Source organism: Dermacentor andersoni, chromosome 11, assembly GCF_023375885.2.
Source record: "Dermacentor andersoni chromosome 11, qqDerAnde1_hic_scaffold, whole genome shotgun sequence".
NCBI lineage: Eukaryota > Metazoa > Arthropoda > Arachnida > Ixodida > Ixodidae > Dermacentor > Dermacentor andersoni.
The window spans coordinates 68,944,544-68,954,592 of NC_092824.1; the positions used below are offsets into that span (position 1 = coordinate 68,944,544).

General features: G+C 48.1%; 3 long non-coding RNA genes across 3 annotated transcripts; 2 read left to right on the plus strand and 1 right to left on the minus strand.

Moving 5' to 3' along the window:
* Positions 1 to 210: 210 nt before the first annotated feature.
* Positions 211 to 2,993, minus strand: LOC129381704 (uncharacterized). The gene is made up of 3 exons (XR_008609818.2): positions 2,851 to 2,993; positions 1,224 to 1,299; positions 211 to 757 (listed from the first exon to the last, which is right to left on the minus strand). It is a non-coding gene; the product is annotated as an uncharacterized lncRNA (long non-coding RNA).
* Positions 2,994 to 3,207: 214 nt separating this feature from the next.
* On the plus strand, positions 3,208 to 7,291 carry LOC129381361 (uncharacterized). The gene is made up of 3 exons (XR_011890872.1): positions 3,208 to 3,900; positions 4,369 to 4,533; positions 6,965 to 7,291. It is a non-coding gene; the product is annotated as an uncharacterized lncRNA (long non-coding RNA).
* Positions 7,292 to 7,306: 15 nt separating this feature from the next.
* LOC140213955 (uncharacterized) lies at positions 7,307 to 9,315 on the plus strand. Its single transcript, XR_011890873.1, has 2 exons — positions 7,307 to 7,596; positions 7,746 to 9,315. It is a non-coding gene; the product is annotated as an uncharacterized lncRNA (long non-coding RNA).
* Positions 9,316 to 10,049: the final 734 nt, after the last annotated feature.

A 10,049-nucleotide genomic window follows, 5' to 3' on the forward strand; every position in this document is an offset into this window, starting at 1 on the left:
GATCAGCATTCTTCCATTGACAAGCAAAACACATCGCCTTCGTACCCGTGACATCGCTACACAGACGTGTCACACTGTGCACCCACCTGATTTCATGTTTGCTATTAATAGCGTCTGAACAGCGCTGAGCAAGAGTAAAAATTGTACAAATCGAAAGTTGTGGATAAACATTGCTTAACTTTACTGGTTGCATAGAATGACATTAAAAAACGGTAGGCGTTGCAGTTACGTAACATTTTAACAAAGCTTAATTCGCTTCAAGTACATTCAAACATATTCCCTGGATCAGCATAAAATTATCTTTCTGCGCAATGTTCTGTTCTTGGTCTATCCCTGGTTCGGCAAGTTTTCCGCCAGCGTTGACACGGTAAAAAACGAGCAAGAACACGGCAATACGCAGGGATGCCGACAATACGCCTTAAACGCACGCTTAGCAAATTTTGAATTCCGTCGCGGAATACGTAACGAACAGGTTATGTTTTCAACGCGACGACATCAAACTCGGTGACGTGCAGCACTGATCTGGCAAGTGTGGTGTATTTATCAAACGGCTGATACACCCTATTTCAAAAGCATTTTACAGCAAAAAATCAGCCGAAGGTACATATCGCATAGCTGCTGCACAGAAAAGTTCATTCGGCGTAATTACTTTATTTCAAATCCATAGAAAGAATTGCGTTCACCTTGTCTCTTGGGAAGCGGAACTTGGCCCGGCTATTCGTCCCCCGCTTTTGGAACCATGAGCCATGGGGAATTCCTACGTGCAAGAGTAGCGAGCATTTTCGCTCAAATTGTGGCGCCGTCGCAAAGGTTGCGGCCTGACGGCAGAAGCTAAAGTTATCCGAGAAAACGCACGAATCCTATTGCGCTCAATCACAACAAACGCATGGCAAAATGGCAGCCAACGCTAAAGCAAGCCGCGATGTCAGTGCAGTCTACGTCGCCTGTTACTGCTGCAAAGGCAACGTTTAAGCACGAGGAAAGGGCCGAAGTTGTACAGCGAGAAAGGAGCGAACGTTTTTCAATACATCGACATCAAATTTTGTGAAATGCTGCACTGGACTGGTAGCTCTATGGATTTCGTAAAATGGTTGATAAGCCTTCTTCGCGAGTAGGAGAAAGGTGTTTCACAGCAAAAAGGAGCGCAATGCATTCAGCACGTTGCTAGGCGACACATTCATCGCGCGGAATTACTCCTACACCCTTGTAAGAATTGGTCTCACCTCGTCTGCTGGGAAACTTAGCTTGGCCCGCCTGTTCGTCCCTTGCTTTTTTCGAAACATGCGCCAGCGGAATGTCCTAAAAAAAAAGTACGTCATGCACGAGAGCAAGTGGGCGCTATCGCGCGCAATCACGTGCACCTACATATGGCAAAATGGCCGCCAAGACCAAAGTAAGCCGTGGTTCGGTGCAGGCTACATCGCTCGCTATCGCCACGAAGGCAACGTTCAAACGCAGATAACTCACCGAAATAAAATGACACGAAATAAACGCTGACAAAGACACTGATTTGGACGAGGTTAGCCTACCAATTGGGCCAACTTGCCGTGACGATGAAGGAATCCCGATAGAGAGTGAGAGGGAAACAAAATTCTGCCACCTGCGGTTTTTTAGCGTGTGCATGACCTTTCGATTAGCAGCAGAAAGAAAGACGTAGACCTTATCTGTTCTTTGCAGTACGTACAACCATCTCTGGGAAAGGGAACACGCGAGTGCGTGGTAAATTGCACTGTGGATAGCATGCGAAACTTAAAAAAAAAAAGAAAGACGCCGTTCCGTATTTGACTAGCACCCCCGTACATGGGTGATAATTGATGGTTCATTATACTATTTTAACAGTTCTTGCGTAATTCTATTTGAGCGCACTTATACTCAGGTGTGCTATTTTGCATTCTAACACTGGTACAGCGCAACAGGAAAGGAACAAGCCAAGCAGGCCCGAAGAAGAAACCTCTTGCATGTTATGTCGGCGCGAGAACACACTCCCGCGCTACCACTCTTGGCAATTACTCGTCGCGTTTTCTACAAGCGTGACCACCGAAAGAATGTATATGTTGCGGGGCCTTAAAAGGCGTCACAAGCTTGTCTCCCTAAGACTCAGTTCACGCGAAACTGCGTCACACGGCCCAGCTTTTCGTTAACTGCGTCACAACACCGGGCGCGGGCACTGTGCTTCAAGAGTAACCCAAAAAACAACGAAATTAATTACAATTATGTTGGGTGTCAGAGAAAGCGCCGAAACTTCTCCCAGTAAGATTAACTACACGCTAAACTGTCACCACGGCTGAGCTGCTTTCTTTTTTCCTAAATGCGTCACAACGACAGGCGCAGCGAACGGGCCTCAAAAGTATCCAAAAATGTAAGGAAAATATTTACAACAATGTTGGGAATAAGGTAATGCTTTACGAACTTCTCCCAGTAATATTCAGTACACCCGAAACTGCGTCACACGGCCCAGCTGCTTTTCGCAGGCGTGGCCACTGCTTAAAGAGTAGCCCAAAAAATAACGAAATTACAACTCTTTTGGGAGTCAGAAAAAGCGCCAGAACTTGCCCAGTAAGATTGAGTACAAGCGAAACTGCGTCACACGGCCCAGATAGTTTTCGTTAACTGCGTCACAACGCCGGCCGCGGCCACTGTACTTCAAAGGTATCACCAAAAGTAACGACAGTAGTTATAATAATGTGGGACTCACAGAAAGAATCGCCAATGCCCTCAGTACGAGTCATTAACTCAAGTTTACTGCGCCAGAACTACCGAGCTGTTTTTCGTTAACTGCTTCACAAATATCGGTTCCGTGCCGCAAAAACCTAAATTGCTTGAAATGCGTTGTCCAACTAAATTCCTCACCTTGCCGTATAGCCCAATATAGCAGCGGTGCCGTGTCGAACTGCAGAAGGAACGCAATACGCCAGGAGCCCAACCGACAGGCGACATTCAAACGAGTCCGGTCGCTTTACAGGTGAACTTCACACGCGCAGCCGGCCTCGCTCGCTTCGGTAGCCTGTCTGGCGCATGACGTATGCATCTAGCAGGTCTGTCATGCCGTTATCGTGTTGCTAGGTGACGCGAGAAAGATAAGTCGCGAAGGTTCATTTCTACACAAATCTTTTTAGTTTTAGCGGGAAAGAATAAAAAAAAAACAATGTCTGCAAGTTTATTTCACATTCTTTTTTTCCGACGCTCACATCCGCTAAGGGATGGGGTGAACACTAGGCGTGATGCATTTCCTGTTGCGAATTTTAGCCGAGCGTCTATAGTGCACTGGACATTACTCTGGTACACTACACGAGTGTCCCGTCTTGTTTTTTTTTCTTTTTCTATGGCGTATCTTGAAAGGGATCTGCAGACGGCTGATACCTTTGGGCATGCTCACACCAGCCTCTTGCAGCGAGTGTACCCGCTCATCGAGTGTGATTTGTTAATTTTTGCTTGTGCGCACTGACACCACGCTTGTTAATTCAGTTGGTAAGCAAGCGTTTCCAACTTTACAAGGCCGATAAACCTACTATCCTTACTTCGTATAGCTGTCTACTAATTTGCTATCGCAATTGATGCTTCGCCTTTAGGGCGAAACTGCGACTTTCTTTATCGCATTATCATAGTGCGTGTGCGCTACACAGTCACATGAGCTTAAAGAGCAAGGGGAGAATTTCATGCGATAACTAAAATAGCGATTGTCTTCCACGCAGTCGCTGTCGACCACTGCCCAAAGCGGCCGCTTAAGACTGTTATACGGGCGCGTACGCCTGAATTTTCAACGTTTGACCCATGCGAGCCGCAATACCACGGCAGAAGAGGTAGACCACGGCAGAACCAGACCTATTGGTGTCGCCACGTAGCCCAACACTTCGCATGAGAACATCTACGTCGGAAATAAAACGACCTTCTTATGACCAAGTAAGTCTTTTTCGGGGATATATGCCGAGGGTTGTCCACTATTCAGCGTCATCTTGTTAGGTTGATGTAAGGCACTGTTCTTTTTTGTTGCGAAACATCGTTGCAAATGGTTGCTTGAGAGCTGAGCCTATATCAATATACGTATACGTTAGACTTTGGCCAACAAATAAGCCACGTAAAGCTAAATCAATGCCCGTGCTAACAAAGCTCGCCTAGGAATCGCACCATCAATAAATGGTTCTAGGTTTTCGGACTGGGCTCTGAATGCTGCCCTGTACCGTTTATTTTGCCTACTGCACTTAAGCGCACGTAAGCAAGAAAGCCAAGGCCCATAGTTCCATAAACAGTACTTTTATCACTGCCTGTCCTTGTGATCTTACGGTAACCTTTGCAAGATATTCATTCTACTGACATGGTCACCGTTTCGCATGCGGAATGTGAAGACAAAGCCACCGTTCTTCGGCGCAGGGCGTCTCCCTCGCAAGGCAGCGATGGTAAGAAACCACGCCCCCCGTGGTCGACACTGTCAACTAGGGCGGCCGAATCCCGGATGCCCGGTTGGATCCCTGAGCGAGACCGTCGTGAGGCCGGCTCTTCCTCGGGCACCAAGTACAAGCAGAGCCCCGTCAAAAGGTTACGCTCCAGCTGTGAAAAAAAAAAACTTGTTTCTTAATGTTTGTTGTAATAGTGCTGCCAAAAGAGAGGAACCTTACTGACAGAGAGGTTGGCCTGAATGAAGTGTCTCTACCCTTCTGCTCAACAATGAGGAGGTTTACATTTCTGCGCTGCTCGTAGATGCATGCTTCACAGTATGTGCACCATTGCGGGCAGAGGTTGAGGCTACTTCAGCGTAGCGATCACTACTGTTTGAAAATATGTGTTTTCGCCGTGCTGGTTGGTTTCTATAGCCGATTTGCGAGGCAAGTCTCAATCGTGCACCTTAGCTTGTTCCAATGAGCGGTCTCGTGAACAAGATTACCAGCTCTGTTCGAGAATGAAGCAAGCTTGCTGTAGTTCCGTACGTCCGCAAGCTCTCCCGCGACCTTAAAATCGCCAATAGGCACGGCGTACCCGGTCCAGCCAACTTGCGAGGATTCGAGGCGATGCCAGAAGCACGCCAGACCTTTCGTGAAACGCCCGACCGGCCTTGTATGTGAAATACCACTATCGAGTGGGAAGGGATATGTAGGTCAAACTGTATGCTGTGTCAATGATCAGGCACGCGAGCACGAACTGTCATTACGGAAGGAAATTAATGTGCACTTGCCTGCGCGCTGCACTGCCTGCCAATGAGATCCGCTGCTTCGTAAGAGCAAGACAATAGGCAGCATTACTGGCACGTTGACGCGGGAGTTGTAGAAGGCCCCTCATGTCACGAACTGCCTCAGCGACACTTCGGGTTATATTATTTATTTTTAATATAAGTTCTAGCTTTTTTTTTTTATCGTTTCGCGTGATGAAGGCAAACTCGCGCACATGCGAGTTTGTCGTAATCTTTTGACACCGCTCTCAGAATGAGCAGTTTCCCGTCGTTTTCCTTTCGCTATACTCCTTTCTTCTTCAGTATTTATTTCCCTGTTGGGCCATCTTTAGGAGAAGTTTATTCGTAATCATATGCGACTCCACGCGAACGTTTAAATTCCTTTAAGCTCACCCGCCGTGGTTGCTCAGTGGCTATGGTGTTAGGCTGCCGAGCACGAGGTCGCGGGATCGAATCCCGGCCACGGCGGCCGCATTTCGATGGGGGCGAAATGCGAAAACACCCGTGTACATAGATTTAGGTGCACGTTAAAAACCCCAGGTGGTCGAAATTTCCGGAGTCCTCCAGTACGGCGTGCCTCATAATCGGAAAGTGGTTTTGCCACGTAAAACCCCATAATTTAATCTTTTTTTCCTTTAAGCTCCACCATTTTGACCGCTACACACTTCTCTCACTTTCCAGCTGCATTCAGCCTACTCGCGAGGGTGTCTTCAAGCACGCTTTATGCCTAATTAAAGGAGTAAGGAAAGCGATGGGCCAAATAACCGTGCCGGACAGGCCTAGAAAACGAAGTTCGATTCAACAGATGTGGCAGCGTAGGAACACTAGGCAGTGTAAGTGTAGCGCTGTGCATTTGTCGCCCCGGCTGGGCGGAGCACGCCCCATGCAGCAGCATCCAGATGCACGCAGTATCCAACCGTAGCACCTGCTGGGTCTGTAAGTAGCCTGAGGACATGGTTCCTTACAATTAAAATTTGTCTGGTGCTCCTCCTTGGCGCTTCGGAACGTATTGTGGCTTCTTTTATTACGCTTTAGTTGGGCCTGATTGAGGGGTTTTAATGGCGAAATGTTTAGTTGCGCTTGCGCATGCGTCCTTGGCGTAATGGTTTAAATGTTGGGCGTCTGTGCTAATGCTTCTGTGCTTCTGTGCGTAATATGTTCAAATTCTGCCGTCGGGCAATTTTAACAATACCTGTTGAATTATTTATAGTGGGCTACTCAAAAATGATGGCTTTGCAATGTGGCGAAGCCCATTAGAGACAAAAGGACCGCTTGAAGCTCCCGTAAACAGCCCTCCAGGTATTGCATGAAACTCTATGGCTCGAGCGAAGATATAGAAGTAGTGGGTCAAGCGAATAACACTGCTCGAACAAGCACGCAAAAAGATAAACGACTACAGGCCGAACCATCGCGCCTACGTTAGTAGCACCATTCTGCATGACATCAAAGCCCATGCATCCTAGAATACAAAAAGCGTGCAACTCGGTATTAAATATGATAATTACCTGCAAGGAAATTGCTTTATTTCGGGCAATACTTGAAAGTATGATGCTCCATCGGTGGCCATAGTCCTTCGCTTGATAAAGCGCGACGAGCAACTGCGTCCGCCAAAGCTAAAAACTATGCGATTTCGACAGCCGCTCCACACAAAGTTGTGCCTGTATCGAACGGCAGGCACTTCAGCGTTTCGCAAGATTGCGAGTGTTCTTTGGCGAGCGTCATTGCACGTGTAAGACCACTGTTGCACGCAGTCCCCGCTTCCTCGTACAGAAAGAATTGCTGTTCTTCCTTTTTGCTGCGCAGTTCGTCCACCAAGCAAAGAGGCGACGGTGGCGGCGTCCCTCCGCCGTCATCCAGGGGCGCCACCACCCGGCGGCCCAGCTGGATATCGGAGCGGGATTGGCAGGAGGCCGGTCCTTCGGGTGTCAGGCAGAGTCCCGTGAAGTTGGGTCCCGGGTCTAGACCGGCCAAGACGGCGGAAACGCAAAGCAGGGTGACATCAGTGACGGCCACCGTTTTGGGGAATCCTCGTCGACTCTGCAGGCAGGCGGGAGTGTCCCGACAGGCACTTCAGTGTTCCATAAGATTGCGAATGTTCTTTGGCAAGGTTCACTACACGTGTAGGACTACTGTTGCATGCGGTCCTCACTTCCTTGTAGAGAAAGAATTGATATTCTTTCTTCTCGTCTTAGGGCACCCACCAAGCCGCGAGTCAACGGTGGCGGCGTCCCTCCGCCGTCATCCAGGAGCGCCGACACCCGGCGGCCCAGCTGGATATCGGAGCGGGATTGGCAGGAGGCCGGTCCTTCGGGTGTCAGGCAGAGTCCCATGGAGAACTTGGGTCCCGGGTCTAGACCGGCCAAGACGGCGCGTATGCAAAGCAGGACGACATCAGTGACGGCCACCGTTTCGGGGATTCCTCGTCGACTCTGCAGGCAGGCGGGAGTGTCCCGAGAGGCACTTCAGTGTTTCATAAGATTGCGAATGTTCTTTGGCGAGTTTCACTGCACGTGTAGGACTGCTGTTGCGTGCGGTCCTCACTTCCTTGTAGAGAAATAATTGATATTCTTTCTTCTCGTCTTAGGCAATCCACCAAGCAGCGAGGCGACGGTGGCGGCGTCCCTCCGCCGTCATCCAGGAGCGCCGACACCCGGCGGCCCAGCTGGATATCGGAGCGGGATTGGCAGGAGGCCGGTCCTTCGGGTGTCAGGCAGAGTCCCGTGAAGAAGTTGGGTCCCGGGTCTAGACCGGCCAAGATGGCGCGAATGCAAAGCAGGGCGACAGCATTGCCTGCCACCGTTTCGGGGATTCCTCCCCCGCGACGCCGCACGGAGGAAGGCGTATCCCGGCAGAGTCCCGCGCCAGCCAACCTGAGCCCCGGTTACCTTGAAAGAGAGGACGACGCCGGAGGACGCAGTGGTGCTCCTATGGAGGTTGACCATGCTAGATTATTGTCAAGTGCGTTCGATGAGGTGATGAAGGCAGTTTCGGCATCAATACACATGATAGCGTCCTGTGTCGCAACGAGCGATCCTGACCAGCAGTCAGGAAATGACTCTTCTTCGTAAAGCCGGCTTGGCTGGTTTCCCGTTCCGAACTGCTAGGACACTCCTGCTATACCAAGGAGCTTATTCATACGTTATATTTATTCTGACGTGGAGACCATAGGTTTCTGTATTATTTTTAGCTTAGAGCTGCGATGGCTTACTACAGCGGCTTGTGATATTGATTACTGTTATTTCTTTTAGTTTATTTTACGGTTTTGAACTTTGCGACTGCGTACCCTATTGTACGTACAAGAATCAAGTAAACGCATGTGAGTTTCTAGTTATTCTTGGCCTCCATTCTTTGCATACTCGCCTCAGTTCTACATGCATCTGCCATGACTGGCTTTCGCACCCCTAACTGCCTGTTTCTTAGGACTTCACATTGGCTGGGCGAGTGCGGAATATTTTCGTTGGCGTAGCTCAAGAAACCTAACATTGTAGGCCCGGGTCGAGCAGGCCCTTCTGGATCTAGGTGTGCTGTCATCCTATATGTTCATGGCATATCTCACAATCTGAAAAAAGTAGGCAAACGAGCTGGTGTTCTGGTTTTATTTTCCACTCTGAGACTCCTTGGTTTGATGTGTGCCAAGGTGAATGCAGTACATCGGGAAAATAAACAGGTGTGCGCAAGAAACCATGGGCAGAAGCATGTCGGTTGTGTAAAGAAAGCAGTTTCTTCGGTTCCCTTGTCGTGTCGTTCATCATATGTAGGCCAAATGGGCAGTTGTCTGAATGACAGATTGTATGAGCATCGACATAGAATGGAAAACCAGCTCTCCGGTCACATTACTGCTCATTGCAATACCCACAAGTGCATTCCAGGTTTTAATAGAACGTGTGTTTTGAACAGAGCTGATGATCAACGGACAAGGGAGATATTGGAAGCGCTTAAGATCAAGAAGCGGGGTGATGCTTCTATCAGTGAACCCTCAGTCTCTCTATCGACAAAGGAACTGTCGTATCTTGGGAGCGGCACTTAGAAGCTGTTCTGTATCGTATTTTTGTTGTGCGATGCAAATGACGCACAGTTTTTTCTTGTTCTTTTGATTCTTGGCAGCAGCTATTTATTCCTGCATCATGAAATAAACTGCTGTTTTAGTGCGCCTACGTGGTTGTGCCGTGTCATCTTCCTTCGTGCGTTGTTTTATTTGGCGCATTCGTTGTAGTCATGTATAACCGACTCACCCACCAGCACCTGCTCAGTATTACTGAAAGCTTGCGATAAACAGCGCACACGTAACCTGTCCTTGAAAAGTATAATCTTCCTAAAATGAGCAACTATGTACCCAAACTTTAGAAGAATGCTTATCTCAGTCATCATACATTGCAAGACATTCGCTGAAATAGCTCCCTTAGAACAGAGTCAGCCTTAGCGACTTACTACTCGTGACCCAGAAATGTGGAAAGTACTTCGGTCCCAAACTACTTATGGTGGTCAAATGCTTGTGTCGCGAACCAAAACTTTTGAATAGTTTTCACGATAGACGCATGGAAGTTCGCAACCTGTGTCAGATTTCAAATTTCTCATGAACCGTCGCGCCTAGTCAGTATGTTCCAACACTCGCTAGCACATTTTAACACTGCGTTAGTCTTAGCACGTTATTTGACGTATTCCTAAATTGTTTAATTTTGAAGCTACACTGGCATCTAGAAGTTTGCATTATATACACTTCTTTCCAATGTATTGCAATCCATATTGATATGTTGCTCTGTAAAAATGCTGCAGTACTACTTCTGTATTACTTTATCTTGAAGCTATACGATCGTCTTGAAATTGTGCGTTATGTAAATTTTTCTCTGTATTTTAATTCATATTCCATATTCAATGTTTATGGCTTGCC